This window comes from Oryctolagus cuniculus, chromosome 17 (assembly GCF_051225735.1).
Source record: "Oryctolagus cuniculus isolate XC-2025 breed Fujian yellow rabbit chromosome 17, ASM5122573v1, whole genome shotgun sequence".
Classification (NCBI taxonomy): Eukaryota; Metazoa; Chordata; class Mammalia; order Lagomorpha; family Leporidae; genus Oryctolagus; species Oryctolagus cuniculus.
The window spans coordinates 2,358,748-2,372,890 of record NC_142883.1 but is presented as its reverse complement, the minus strand read 5'-3'; the positions used below and the strand labels follow the sequence as shown (position 1 = coordinate 2,372,890).

At 68.4% G+C, this 14,143-nt stretch overlaps 1 protein-coding gene across 12 annotated transcripts in view; it reads right to left on the bottom strand.

Annotated features, from left to right (window-relative positions):
- RBFOX3 (RNA binding fox-1 homolog 3) overlaps window positions 1-13,365 on the bottom strand; it is a 321,834-nt gene extending 308,469 nt beyond the window's left edge. The window contains exon 1 of one of the 12 annotated variants that reach the window (XM_089316674.1): window positions 12,915-13,365. The gene's annotated coding sequence lies outside the window, so the exon portion shown is untranslated. Of the gene's footprint in view, window positions 1-11,103; window positions 11,342-11,439; window positions 11,595-11,662; window positions 11,929-12,914 lie in introns of those variants that run through there. The other 11 variants (XM_089316670.1, XM_089316665.1, XM_089316664.1 and 8 more) reach the window with 11 other exon arrangements.
- Between the last annotated feature and the right edge of the window lie 778 nt (window positions 13,366-14,143).

Genomic DNA, 14,143 nt, shown 5'->3' with positions numbered 1-14,143 from the left:
GGCCCTGGGAGCACAGCCCGAGGCCAGTGCCTCCTGCTCACTGCAGCCCCGGGGGGGACAGCTCCTCCAGGCGGGCAGTGTGGTCCCCAGTCCAGCTCTTAAGTATGACAGCCAGCCAGGGGCGGACATCTGTCCTCACCCTAGGACGGCACCTCCTCCCAGAGTGCACAGGCGGGATTCCCAGCCCCGGCTCCAGCCTCGAGCTTCCTGCTAACGCACACCCTGCGAGGCCCCGGGGGATGGCTCACGTGCCTGGGTCCCGGCCGCCCACGTGGGAGACCCAGAATGAGCTCCAGGCTCCCGGCTTCGACTCGGTCCAGCCCTGGCTGCGACAGGCATTTGGGGAGTGGGGTCGGCAGACGGGAACTCGCAAGGTGAGCCCCACCGTGTGCCGGGCTCCGCACTGAGCAGACGATGCCGAGACCACGCACGGCGTCCCCACGCTTCCGCATCCCCGAGGTGACTGCCCAGCCACAGCAGCCCCACGTGGACGGACCACTCTACCTGCCACGCCCTGCCACACGTGGACTGGCCACCGTCCTCCTCCAGGGCCAGACCAGCCGTGGGATGCCCCTGGGAAGGGTGTGCCGACCAGGCAGCGGGGAAGGATAGGGCTGGCACGGGCACCTCCACGCTGGCCGCCGGGTCACACGGGCTCCTGTGTGCCCCGGGAGGGCGGGCAAGGCGCAGGCCTCTGCCAGTGGGCAGCAGATGCATGAAGCAGGACCCCGAGGGCCAGTCTGCCAGCAGAGAAGCACGCTGCACAGTCACGGGCTAAATATAAATAACATCGATCCGTCTGCCATCTTGAATTATCCTCCCGGTCCGTTTCCCATGAGCATCGATAATCACACGCTGACTCCGAAGGTCGCAGGCGGCCCGGGAGTCAGCAGCCGGCACCCGCAGGAGTCTCCAGAGAGCCTCCAGAACAGTCCGGCACCTTCTGGAGCAACCCAGAGCCTCCCTCGTGCCTCAGCTCCCTCCCTTCCACCTCTCAGTCCGGGAAAGGGGGCCTCGTGAAGCACGTGAGCCCCTCCCACAGGCAGCCCACCCGGCTCTGGGACAACCACCGCGTCCAGGCCAAGCCTGGCCCCCAGGACGAGCGGAAGGGAGCCTTCGGGCAGGATGTGCAGCAAACCCCGCGGGACCCACCTGGCTGAGAATCAGGGCCTGCTTCCTCCCCGCGAGGAGCCGCAGCCACTTCCCTCCTGCAGCAGAGGGTCCCTGGCCCGTGCCCCCCCCCCCCCCGCAGCCCCACAGCCTCCCATGGGCAGGTGCAGGGCGAGTGGCGGCACCAGGACCCCTGGAGGCAGGAAAGGAACAGGGCACAGAAGCCCACCCAGGGGAGGGCCAGAGGCGCTCTTGGAATGTCCGTGAACGCTGATGGCCAGCCCCGAGGAGGGGAGGAGAGCGCCTTGCTAAGTGTTCCGGCGCTGGCCTCGGAGCTCTGTCAGCTCCCCAAGAAAGCACAGGAGATGGGGTGCAAACACCTGCCAGGCCTGCCCTCCCCCATCTGCCCCCCTGGTGCTGGCAACGGCCCCCAGAGATGTACAGTGCAGGCCCAGAGGGAGCCCGTGTGCCACCCGCCTGCAAACACACAGCCAAACACACTAAGACAAAGAGGGCCTTGCCCAGTCCTCACCTGTCGCCACTGTCCCCACCCCCGGGGCGACCACCTGGTCCCAGTTCCTGAACCCACAGTCCCCAGTGAATGCCCTGTGCAGGCGGAGGAGGGGCGGGGGCAGGAAGGATGACCTCACACTGTGGCCAGCGGGGAGCAGTCACCCTTGGGGCCGTGGGGCCCCTTCCACGGGAACACCACGGGCCACACCATCCATCCCAAGGAAGAACAGGAAGCCACCAGGCCACCCTCGCGGGGGGCAAACAGCCAGCCCCTGGCCTGGGCTGCTCCTCTGAGCGGGTGGTGTGGCCACAGGGGACGGACTGCGGGCTCCCCAGGGCTCCCCATGGAGCCTGGCAGGGCCGGGGGGGGGGGACGCCCCTCCTCCACGAGGGTCCTGCTCCGGGTGCAGGGGCGGCAGCCAGGAGGGACCTAGCCTGGCTTCATACCCTCCTCATGCTGTCGTTGCCCAGCCCCCGGCCACAATGCTCCCCAAATTCCCCCTGCAGAAAACCACCTCCGAGAGCCCCCGGGGCACGGCACAGGGGAGAGGCCACCCGTCAGGGACAGACGACGCTCGGCCAAGCAGCCGGCACGGGGCGAACCCCACGGCCCTCCCCGTTCGCGTCAGGGGCCTTGGTGTGGGCAGGGTCGGCGTCGGCATGGGAGGTGGGCCCTGCCCCCCCCCCCCCGGCAGCGGCATGCAGCCAACTCCCGCACAGGGGAGCACGCGGAGCCCCGCCACCGAGGATCTTCACTCCTACTCCAAGCGGCTCCACGCACCGCAACAGAGACCCAGGGACCGCGAGGACCTCGCATGTAACCATGGCAACTTTGCGGAAGTTTTACAAAAAAAATAAGTTTGCGACTTGTGGAGCTGTCACGTGGCGCTTGGTGGCTTGGGCCTTGCCTCCCTTTGCACACACAGGGGGAGGCCACCGGCTCACCGTGGAGCCCCATGCCCCACCGCCGTCTTCAGACCAGGCTCTCGCCCTGCCTGTGAGCCCCACCGCGCCCCTCAGGACGCCCCCTTCCCCAGAGAGCGCCCCACGCGCCCCTCCCGCGAGAGCTGGCAGGTGCGGGAACTCCCTCTCCAACACACGCTAAGCCCCTCCCAGTGCCACCACGCGTGTGTGCCGTGACGGTGGCCAGCACGACTTCATCCCCCACAACACCACAGCAGCACCCCTCCCCACCCCCGCCCCGGGGGCTCAGGGCAGGCGGAGGGAGCCGCTGTCCTGCGGCCAGCTGTGCAAGCGCCGGTACACCCGTGTGTTCACGGGGCGAGTGCGTTCCCGGGTGTGCAAACACGCACCTCCATGGGTCCCGTGGCTAAGTCCCTGATGGCAGCAGAGCCCCCAGGAGCAGGACAATGGCGGCGCCCGCCCACTCACCCGTCTGCAGCTCGCGTGTTGTGGCACTGCTGACGGGAGCCAGCAGGGCTGGGCAGCGCCTGGCGGCCAGCGAGGCCCCGGTCACAGCTGCGGAGGCCGCGCTGCGTGGCTGTGACAAGGGAAAGATTTTTTTTCAAAAGGGAGAAAAATCCTAACTGGCCCTCGCAGCCCTCGGCACACATAATTGTAGTATCGGAGCTCACGCGCGCCCGGCGTGCGGGCTGCTGAGTGACGGCTGCCGCCACGGCCCCACGCCTCACGTGGCACCGCTCCATCCCCATCACCGCAATCAGACCCGAGGGGTGGGGGCGGCGGAGGCGGCAGACGCATGGGACGCGGCGCGCTTGCAGGAACGTCGCGTCCCCCGCAGGCTCGGCGAGTGGCCGTGGGGGGGCCGCCGGTGCCAGCCTCCCGCCCCACAGATGCCACGCTGTCCTGGGGCAACGTGCAGACAGCAGGCGGGGGGCGGCCCCAGGGCCTGGCCACGCTGGGGAACAGCTCCCGGCGGGGGCACGCGGGGTCCCAGAGGCAGAGCTTGGGAGTGTCTCAGAGGAGAGCGTGCACACGCTCACATGACACACGTGTGCACATGCATGAGCAGGACTGCATGCACACATGCATGTACATGCTGCACAGGAACACACTGCTCACATACAACACACATGTGCACAGGATTCACACATGTGCATTTGTGCAAGCGCCACACAAGTGTGCAAACACGTGCACACACGCATGTGCAGGCATGCACTCTGCGTGCAGGATGGAGTCTCCGTTCTGACCCTCAAACATTCAGCTTTGTGGCTCCAGGGCTTCCAGACCAGGGGACAAAACCGCGTGCAAATGTGCCGTCTGCAGAGTCCCTGCCCCTCCCCCCATCGTGGGGGGGCACCCAGGGTCTTCAGGCCCTGGCTCCCACGGGGCTCACGTGAGCCAGGCCTTGGCAGTCCACCCTGGAACCTTCAAGCCCGCACCCGAGGGGAGCGGCCCGGCTCGGCCGCCCGAGTGGAGGGGACTGATTTATTCCCACCGTCCTCTCTCCTAACGACGCGGCTTTAATTGTCCATCAGACAGGGCAGGGAGGAGCCGTAAATCTTCCCCTGGCTGCTCCGGGCCCAGCTCTGCTTGACTGCCAGCCCCTCACCGCTTCCCGGCTCTGAGGGTGAAGGGGGTGGCGGGGAGGGGGCGCGGGAGCCGGAGACAGGCTGGGGAGGGGGACAGAGACAGCAGAGGGGTCCAGCAGGGAGGAGAGCCCCTACCCCGCTTACGCTGCTCCAGCCCGGGCGCTGCGGGGGAGGCAGAAGGCCGCAGAGGAGCCGCAGGCACCTGCCTCCCAGGCCTGGTTCTCAGGCAGACAAAGCGGCCCGGCCAGAGGGAGCCCACGAGGGGGGTGAGCGCCGTCCTGGTCCCCACTCATCATCCGCCGGGGGCCAGGGCCTGTCTCCCGAGGTGTGTCTCAGTGACAGGGGGCCAGGGCCTGTCTCCCGGGGTGGGTCTCGATGACGGGGGGCCAGGGCCCGTCTCCCGGGGTATGTCTCGGTGACGAGGGACCAGGGCCTGTCTCCTGAGTGTGTCTCGGTGACAGGGGGCCAGGGCCTGTCTCCCGAGGTGTGTCTCAGTGACGGGGGCCAGGGCCTGTCTCCCGGGATGTGTCTCGGTGACGGGGGGCCGGGGCCTGCCCCCCGGGGTAGGTCTCGGTGTCTCGGTGACGGCGCAGGGCAGGCTGCATCGTGGGGCTTGGGCCTGGAAGTCAGCCCCGGGCTCCCGGGTGTGCGTTCCACCATCTGAGTGCACGCGACCCCCACCGTCCCCACGATCGCCCGAAGGCTGCCTCGCTTTCCTGCACTCGTCGCCTGAGGATCCACCCTCGGGCCGACGCCTTCCAGGTCCGCTCCTGCGAGTTTTCTCCTTGGGATTTCGATGGAACAATGCAGAGAGGTCGGGACACAGCTGTCCCCGTGGCGACTCGTGGACATGTCTAAAGGGAGCCGGGGCTGCCCCTCGGCACAGAAACACCACTGCCATTACCCCCGTGTCCCGACGAGCCGGCTCTCCGGCAAGAGCTCAGTCCCCGCGGCAGAAACACGCATGCCACGAGCATGTTGCGTGTGAGCGTGGGCAAGCCAGCAGCAAACGCCGGTGGCTGTGACACTGTCCCCATGGGACCCAAGGGCAGAGTCCCATGCAGACGCTCGGTGCTCCCCCAACGCTCCCAGGAGGGCCCGTGTGCAGGGACCCCCAAAAGCTGACACCACCACCAGGGCATCCCAGGCACCCCATCAACCACTTCTCCACCATCACCGAGAGGCACAGCTGTCAACCCGTCAATCGGGACCCCCCAAGGCCCTAAAGCCCCCACGGCTGAGGTTGCCGGGGGTCACACAGGGGTCGACGATCACCCTGCCCTCCATGTCTCCGGCCTCTTCGGCTCGGAGGTCCCGCCCCCCAGGGCGGCACCCTCACGGGGCACCCGGCAATGCCATGAGTCCTGTCCCCAGCAGAGGGGAGGCGAGCCACGCGTTCCGGCCCAGCCTGTGCAGGAAACTCCTCCGGGCTCCGGCGCCCCCGCCTCGCCTGCCGGGGCCCCTCTGCCATGCCTGACGGTACCGTCGGTGGGGGCAGTCAGGACTCCAGGAAGACAGCACCCGCTTAACGCTTCATCCCAAAGGGTTTGCACTGACACCAACAACATCGCCACTCCGGAGGCAGGGCTGGGCAGAGCCGCACAGCCGGGGAGGGAAGCTGGGGGCGGCCGCGGACAGGCCCAGCGGGGTTGGGAAAGGCGGCTGCGAGCACGGGGCTCAACGCTTCCTCCGACCCTCCCGATCGTGGAAAACCCAGCTGGCCTTGCCCCCGACACCATCACCTATCGTCCAAGGCCCCTCCCCTTGCAGAAGCACAGAGGGCCCAGTCCCCTGTGGGTCCCTGGACATCCTGCCCAAGACAAGGAGGGTCCTCCCGCAGCCCCGCCCCTGCCCTCCCAAGACCTGCACCGAACCCAGGCCCCCCGCGGTATGGCACCTGCCGTCCTAACTCTAGCAACAGATGGAAGGCACGGGGGAAGGCTCACGGCCACGCCTCCAGCGTGCGTCCCTACCACACGCAGATCTGTGAGCCGATCCGCACAGCGGCCCCACAGCCCGGCTGCATGCGCCGTGTGAGGTGGCCGGGAGTCCGCACCCCCTCGCCCACAGCGTGTCCTGCTGCAGCCACCAGCGGCCAGCTCTGGCCTCAAGCCGTCGCCACTGGCACCTACAGGCCGGGTCCTCCCGGGCGCTCACACACAGCTCAGGTCTGCAGCAGGCTCCATTTCAACGTGCGTCCAGAGGCCTGCGTTGTGGGGGTGATGGCGGGGTGCTTCTTACCATGACTGTGGATGGAGGGGTGGCCGAGACGCCAGGGAGCCCTGTACTCACAGGGACACGCGGAGAAGGACGGCTGAGACCAGACCTCCCAGCGCAAGGGAAGGCACCGAGGGCGTCGGCCCAGCGCCCAGGGGCCAGCAGGCGCCGTGCACTGCACCAGCTGCCACCATGACGGACGGTTCTTTCTTCTTGGAACTCAAGGTGACGGCTGGCGTAGGGACAAAGACAATGCATGGCGATTGCACGCCAACTATTTTTTTAAAAGACTTATTTGTGTATTTGAAAGTCACAGTTACATAGAGAGAGGAGAGGGAGAGAGAGGGAGAGAGGGAGAGAGGGAGAGAGAGGGAGAGAGAGGGAGAGAGAGGGAGAGAGAGGGAGAGAGAGGGAGAGAGAGGGAGAGAGAGGGAGAGAGAGAGAGAGAGGTCTTCCATCCGTGGGTTCACTCCCCAGTTGGCCGCAACAGCCAGAGCTGTGCCAATCCGAAGCCAGGAGCCTCCTCTGGGTCTTGCCTGCTGGTGCAGGGGCCCAAGCACTTGGGCATCTTCCACTGCTTTCCCAGGCCACAGCAGAGAGCTGGGTCGGAAGTGGAGCAGCCGGGACTAGAATCAGCGCCCATGTGGGATGCCGGTGCTGCAGGCGGCTGCTTTACCCGCTACGCCACAGCGCCGGCTCCAAGCATGCCAACTATTCAAAAGCCATCTGAACGCCTCCTTGCTGAGACAGAGGGTTCAAAATCTCTTCTTGCTACTGCCAAAAAAAAAAAAAAAAAAGCGGGCAGGGTCGGGTGAGGAGGACGAGGCTGGGCTGTCCCGGCTCTTACTTCAGAAGGTAAAGGTGAGTCTATGTCGAGGGGAGAGGCCTGTGAAAAACCCGTGTCACAGAGAAACTGCGCGGATTTCAGGACACTCTGCACCAAAAGAAACGGGTTGTAATTCCATGAACCTTCCGAAGTACACGTGCGCACACAGACCCTGGAGCCCCCTTTAAATATTTATTCACTGCTGTTCTTATTTCAGGGAGGGAGGGAGGGAGGGAGGGAGGGAGGGGAAAGGAGAGAGAGAGAGAGAGAGAGAGAGAGAGAGAGAGAGAGACTGCCCATCTGCTGGTTCACTCAAGTCCCACGGCAGCCAGATCTCATGCAGGCAGAAGCCAGGAGCCCAGAACTCCATGCAGTCGCCCATGTGGGTGCAGGGACCCAAGTCCTCGGGCCACAGCAGGAAGTGGGAGGCAGGAGCAGGGCTGGGACTCGAACCCAGGCCCTCTGATGGGGAGGTGCCCGTCTGCCCCGGATGCTGGAGCGCCACCCTGACCCCAGTCCTTGACAGTCCCAGAGAAGACAGGAGTCGTCTTCAGCTGAACCCAGCAGCGGAAGCTCTGGTTCTGGGAGGAGGAGGAACTCCTCAAGTTTAGTGGGATTCACTTCTCAGGGCACCCAAGTGCCTGCACCCTTTACATCTTTCTCCACATTGTATCCAACTTTATTTTTTAAGAGGTACTTATTTGAAAGAGTTAGAGAGAGAGAGAGAGAGAGAGGTCTTCCATCCACTGGTTCACTCCCCAGAGGGCCCCAGTGGTCAGAGCTAGACCAAGCTGAAGCCAGGAGCTCCATCCAGGTCTCCCACATGGGTGCAGGAGCCCCAGCACTTGGGCCGTCCTCCACTGCCTTCCCAGGCCACAGCAGAGAGCTGGATCAGAAGTGGAACAGCCGGGACTCAAACCAGCGCACATAGGGGATGCCGGCGCTGCAGGCTGGGCTTTAACCACAGCGCCGGCCCCCACATCCAACTTTTTTTTTTAACACAAGTAAGCTCAGTCCTTTGGCGTCGACTGAGGTCTCCATCTTCACACAAAAAGCCCCAGCGCCAAGAACAGCGCTTCTCTGTGGTCTCACGAGCCTGAAACACAACACAAGACCTGACCTCTGGCCTGATGTCCATGGGGAGGGGCGCAGAAGGACCCAGACCCCAGAGAGCCCCCCCCGGCCACGCCCAACCCTCGACCTCATCTGGCATCACAAAGAGGCGCTGGTGAGCAGGGCGCGGAACTCTGACCGTGCCCTAGGTCTAGGCAGTGCGCGACCCCCACAACGGTATCGGCAGCCCCACGGGACAGAAGCCAGCCTGGACAGCTGGCCTGCTTTGTGTCTGCTTTGAGAATCGAGAACTAAAGGCCCAGAGGACAGAGGATCGTCCTTGCCTGGTACAAAAGACACGCGCGTGGTCTCATCCCAGCCCCCGAGGAGACACGCGAGGAACCCCGCAGGATCTGTGGGGACGCAGGTGTCCGTGCCCAGGCAGAGCGCTGGCCTGCAAGCCGACTGCTTTCTAGAGGGGCCGAGGCAGTCTCCCCTGCCCACCTGCCCCTCCGACCCGGCCCACCCTGCTGCAGGGAGCAGACGGCTGGGCAAGAGCTCCGCACGCGGCACCGATGGCTGGGCACAGAGCAGCCGCCTCCCCGGCGTCTGTCCCCCGTCCCAAGTCCCGGGGAGATGCGCTCAGAGCAGCCACTGCACACAGCACCGTGGGCAGTGTCCAGCTGGGGACGTGACTCTCCGGCTGGGGTCGCGTGTGCCAGCCCTAAATGACGAAGCCTCAACAGATACGGAGCGGTGACGAGACAGCGCCCCCTCGGCAGCCCCCAGCGTGGGCTGAGGTCACGGTCACGGCTCAGCCCTCCGTGGGCTCAGCCAGAACCCCACCCACGCTGCACAGGAGGGGGCGCGGCTTCTGTTCTGGGGCTGCCTCCCCCCTCACAGCCTCTGACGTCACCATCGACTCCCAGTGTTTCAGTGGAAGGCGGGGTGGGAGGGGGCCTGGCAGGGACTCCAGGGCAGGCGGAGGTTGGGATCCACCTTCCCCCACTTGCCTTCCAGGATCCAGAGAACGGGAAAAGCCAGGAGGGGTCTCCTCCCGGGGAGGGCGAGGACGAGAGCCCGGCTCTGGCTCCCAGCACCGCACTCACCCTGTGCTCTCTGCTCCCCACGCCCGCCACCACCGCGGCTCACACAGCCACACCAGGGAGCGCTCAGTGGCTGCTCAGTGCCGTCCCTCGTGGCGGCTCCCCCTGCCCCGCACTTCGCCAAACGCCAGGGCGGGCCCCGGGCTGCCGGAGCAGACGCTTTCCAAGAAAGTCAGACTCACGCCCTGATCCTTCCATTAGCTTCCAGGCGCCGCAGAAGGTGTGACACAGCGAGCCCCGGGTGTCTGTTTCCAGCCGGGTGGTTCTGGGTGACAAGGGGCTCCCCAGCCCACAACTGCACCCCCATTACACACATCACCCCACGGTGCTCCGAGAGCCGGCCCCAAGGCGCACAGGAGGAGCCCACAGACTCGGCACCCACACCTCTCATCAGGTGGAGGAGACAGCGGGGAGGGGAGGAGACACGGGTGGACGCGCCACGGGGGGCTGCAGCAGCTAGAAGTTCACAAACACCAGGAGGCGGCGGCAGACTGGGCGTTTCGGGGGCCGGGGAAGAGCCCCGCGGCGCTGGGAGAGAACGTGGGGAGACCCCGCAGGGCCAGGGCCAGCTGCAGGCGGGGACTGGGGCGAGGCAGCCCCCAGGAGCACCACTGCTTCGGGGGGGGGGGGGTTCATCATGGCTTTCCCCTTCACTCGTTTGAAAACACAGACTCCCTGGCCCACGTCACCTGCGAGTCAGGTTCCATTTGTTTTCATAACAGAGCATCAGGCAGGAGGGTGGAGACAACGCGAGTGACACCCACGGACACTGCAGGGGCATCACGGGCCCAGGAGGAAGGCCCACACCGCAGCGCGGCCTGGCACTCCCCGGTCCCCACAGCCCCGCCAGGCACCGCCCCTGGCACTCCAGGTGGGACAGGCGCCCCAGACGCACATCTCCCTGATCCCACAAGCACGAGGCAAAGGCCGCTGGGTGCAGGCAGAGGGGGAGGGGCAAACCCACCAGGCTCTGGGGCCTTGGGCACGAGGCACCCCTGCCCGGTACCAGCACAGGAAAGGAGCTGGAGGGGGCGCGGGTGCTGGCTCGGGAGAGCCGCCTGCAGGGAGCGGCAGACAGAGCCAACAAGGTGGCCAGGATGGCCAGGTAGGGATGGCCTTGTCTCCCACCACTGTCTGCTTCCCTCTCGCCCAGAACCAGCGAGCGCAAAGATCCGGCCGCTTCACCCCTGCTCAGGGCTGAGGGAGCCGCAGGGACCAGACCGTGGAACCTGCCCCGGAGGCCTCCTTGCAGTGGTCACCTGCCCCTCCCGCTGGCCCTGGGCCTCCCTGGCGCGGAGGGCGCCCCGGGAGCCCTCGCCTTCCTCCCCCGCAGCGCCCCCAGCGGCCCCAGGACCGTGCGGGAGGCGCCGGGGTCGGCCCCCAGCCCTGGCTGACTGCTGCCGCCCCCGCCCGAGGGTCCGCCATCCGCCGGGCCCCGCCGCGGCTCCAGCGGCGCTCACTGGGCCGGCGGGGAGCGCTGGAGGCCAAGGCCCAGCGAAGTGAGGACCCCCAGCTCCTGCAGGCGACCCACCGCCCGGGGCGGACCGGACTCTGCAGGCCCCCTGCGGAGGGCGGGTCACAGCGGTCCCACGGCGGACGGTACAGCTGTTAGCACTGGGCAACTCCGGAGAACGCCAGCGGCTTGGGCGCCAGCAGCCCCCGGGCCCCGCGCAAGCCCTGGCCTCAGCCCGCGGCCGCCTCCCCGACAGCTGCGAACCCCTGCGGGCCTGTCCCGCTCCCAGCCCCGCCGGCGACCCCGCCTCACCCGTCCCGGCGCCCTGCCGGGGTCGTCCCTGGAGCTCCCGGCCGGCAGAAGACGGGTTAAGCCTGCTCCCAGGAGCGCGCGGCGAGCCGGGCGCCCACGCAGGGAGGCCTCCGGTCCCCGGGGAGGGGCGGGGGTGGCAGCCTCGTCCCCGCCGCAGAAGGGAGTGCCTCGCCCGCCGCGGGCGGGGAGGGGGTGCGCGGGGCTCGGCCGGACCCCGGGGAGGCGCCCCCTGCCCCTCTGCGGCCTCGGGGCGCCCCCGGCCGCCCGCGCCCGGCTTGCGTCAGGCGGCGCTTTCGCTACAACTTTTCTCCCCCCTGCCTCCCCATTTCCGCTCACCTGGAGGGTCTGGTTTTAATTAGTGGAATATCCCCCGCGAACAGCGCAGCCTAATTAAGACGTCCGCGCCGCGCCGCGCCGCGCTGCGCAGTAACCAGCAGCTTCCGCGGCAACGCTCACTTTCTTCGCTGGGTTTTTTTTTTTTTTCTCCAGACAAGTAAAATCAAAGCCGGCCTCCGGAGGAAAGACCCCGCGACCCGGCCCCGCTCAGCGCGCCGCCTACCTGCTCCGAGCGCGGCGCTGGGGGCTCCAGGTGCGCGCCCAGAGCGCCCCCGAGCCCCGCCGGCAGGACACCAGCGACCCCGCGCGCCGCGAGCCGGCGCAGGGAGGGCCTGGGCCGGCGTTGGGTCCCGTCGGTGCCTGTCTCTCTGCCTCCACCGCGGCGCCCCTCTAAAAAGTGACCGTTGAAGAATCAACCGAGCCCCCCGCCCCCCACGCCAAGCTGGGAAGGCCGGGGAAGCAGCTGCGGCGTCCGCGAATCTCCCCGCACCACCCCCGCCCGTGCTCTCCGTGCGCGTCCCACCCCCGCCCCACGTGAGTCCCGGAATCCCAGGGCCGCTCCGAGACCGGACGGAGCCCCGATGCGGGACGCCGCGCCCTCGTCCCCACACCGACTGGGGGCGAGCCTCGGGCGGCGGGGTCGCTGCGGGGCTCCGCGCCCGGGGTGGGGAGGCTGCGCCCCAGGGCCCCCAGAGGACCGTGGGCCTCTCCGGAGGGCCGAGCCTCGCCGCCTCCCCGGACCACAGGGGCAGAAAGTTAGGGCCAGGGCTGTGCCCGGCCACCCGGCGCCGCTTCCCCGGCCGGGCTGGGCCTCCCTGGGGGCGGCCAAAGCTCTGAAGAAGCAGCCGCTGCTCCCTCCCGGGCCTCTCCAACAACGCTCCGAGACGGCCGGGGGCGCCCCCGGGAGGGCCCCGCGCACGCCCCGGCACTGCGTGGGAGCCCCTTCCTCCCAGCAACTCCTTGGGGTCTTCAACCCCTCCCTCCAGCGGCCCTCCCCTCAAAGAGCCCCGCAGGGCGTCTGTGGCCTGGATGCCTCGCGGGAAGCACGCGACACCACTGCGGGGTCCCGGCCCCCGCGCTGCCGCCCGCGCGGGCTCCGGCCGCCTCCCCGGGATCTCCGCCCGCCTCGGCCTCCCCCGCCGGGAGTTCCCCGCGCCGGGCATTGTGCCGCCGCCGCCGCCGCCACGGCCACGCAGCGCGCGGGACTCCCCGGCGTCTCCAAGGAGCCGGATCCCGGGGCCTTCCCACTCACCAGATCGGACCCCGTCCCCGGAGGAGCTACGGGAACCCCGACCCCGCGAGGGGATCCCTGACCCCGAGGGCGCCGCCCCTCCCCGAGCGCCCTCGCCAGCCCCGCCTCCCGCCGCGGGGTCCCAGGCGCCCCTCCCCGGGCCGTGCCCCCACCCCCAACCCGCTCCCGGCCGTGGTAATGACCGCCGCAGGGCGAGGCGGGCGGCGCGGGCTGGGGTACTCACGGGCTCAGCGGTCCCCGCGGCAGGTGACGGGGGCCCGGCGGCCATGCCCCGGCTGCATCCCGGCCGCCGAGCGGGCTGCGGCGTCCCGGGGCCGCACGGGCACCGGCGAGCCGGCGGCGAGGGGCGCGCGAGGCCGGGCTCGGGCGGCGGCGGCGGCCGCGTCTCCTCCGACCACGCGAGCTGCTGGGGCCCGGGCCGTGGCCGCTGTCCGAGGAGGTTCCGCCGGCCCCGGAGCAGCCCCCAGGCTCGGCGCTCCGCTCTCGCTCTACCCTCGCCGCCTCCTCTCTCTGTGTGTCTCTCTCCCCCCTCTCCCTTCTCTCCCTCCTCTCTCTCTCTCTCTCTCTCTCTCTCTCTCTCTCGTTCCTCTGGCTCGCTCGGCTGGAGCTGGAGCGAGGAGGCAGCTGGGAGCACGCGGCGGCGGCGGGGGCTCGGGCAGAGCGCGCGGCGCGCGGCGAGGGAGGGGGCTCGGCGGTCGCGCGGCCGGGGAGGGCGGCGGGATGGGTAGCGCCGCGGCCCCCGTGAGGCCTCCTCCTGCGGCCCCCAGCCCCCGGCGCCAGCCCCGCGAGGCAGGTGGGCCGAAGGGAGAGCGACGCGCCGGAGGACCCTGGAGCCCGGCGTCGCCTTGGGGGCCGCCAACGCCGGCGGTGGCCCTTGCCCAGACACTGGCCTGCGCCCCGGGGGTCCCTAGAAACCGGAGGAGGTCTCAGGGCAGTGGAGGTGAGTCCCCTCCCTCCAAGCTCCCTGGGCAGGGCTGTGTGCCCCCCCCCGCCCCCACCGGCCTTTCTAGGCATCAGCAGAGAAGGAAGCCCCCAGGCCTTGATCACCCAGGGCCTTGGTCTAGACAGGCGTTGTCATGCCCAGGCCGGAGAGCAGGGGCGGTGGGAGAGGAGCTTAGCCATGGTGTGTGTGGCCACTGCCAGCACCCCCCAGCCTGGGGCACGGGAGCCCGCTGTGGGGGCTGAGAGGGTCTCTCTTCTTGCGTGAAGGACAAGAGGAGGGGGTCCTGGGCCTGGAGACTCAGGGGGCGGTGGGGTCAGCCGGCTGTGGTTCCCAGGCGAGCGAAGCAGCACAAACGGGGTGCCCGGGCTATTTCTAGTCTAAAAACAGACGAGGAGGGGTGTGGGGGTTAGACCCCCCCCCACCTGCAACACCAGCATCCCGTGTGGCGCTGGTTCACGTCCAAGCTGCTCCGCTTCCGATCCAATCCATGCTCATCAGCCTGGGAGAGC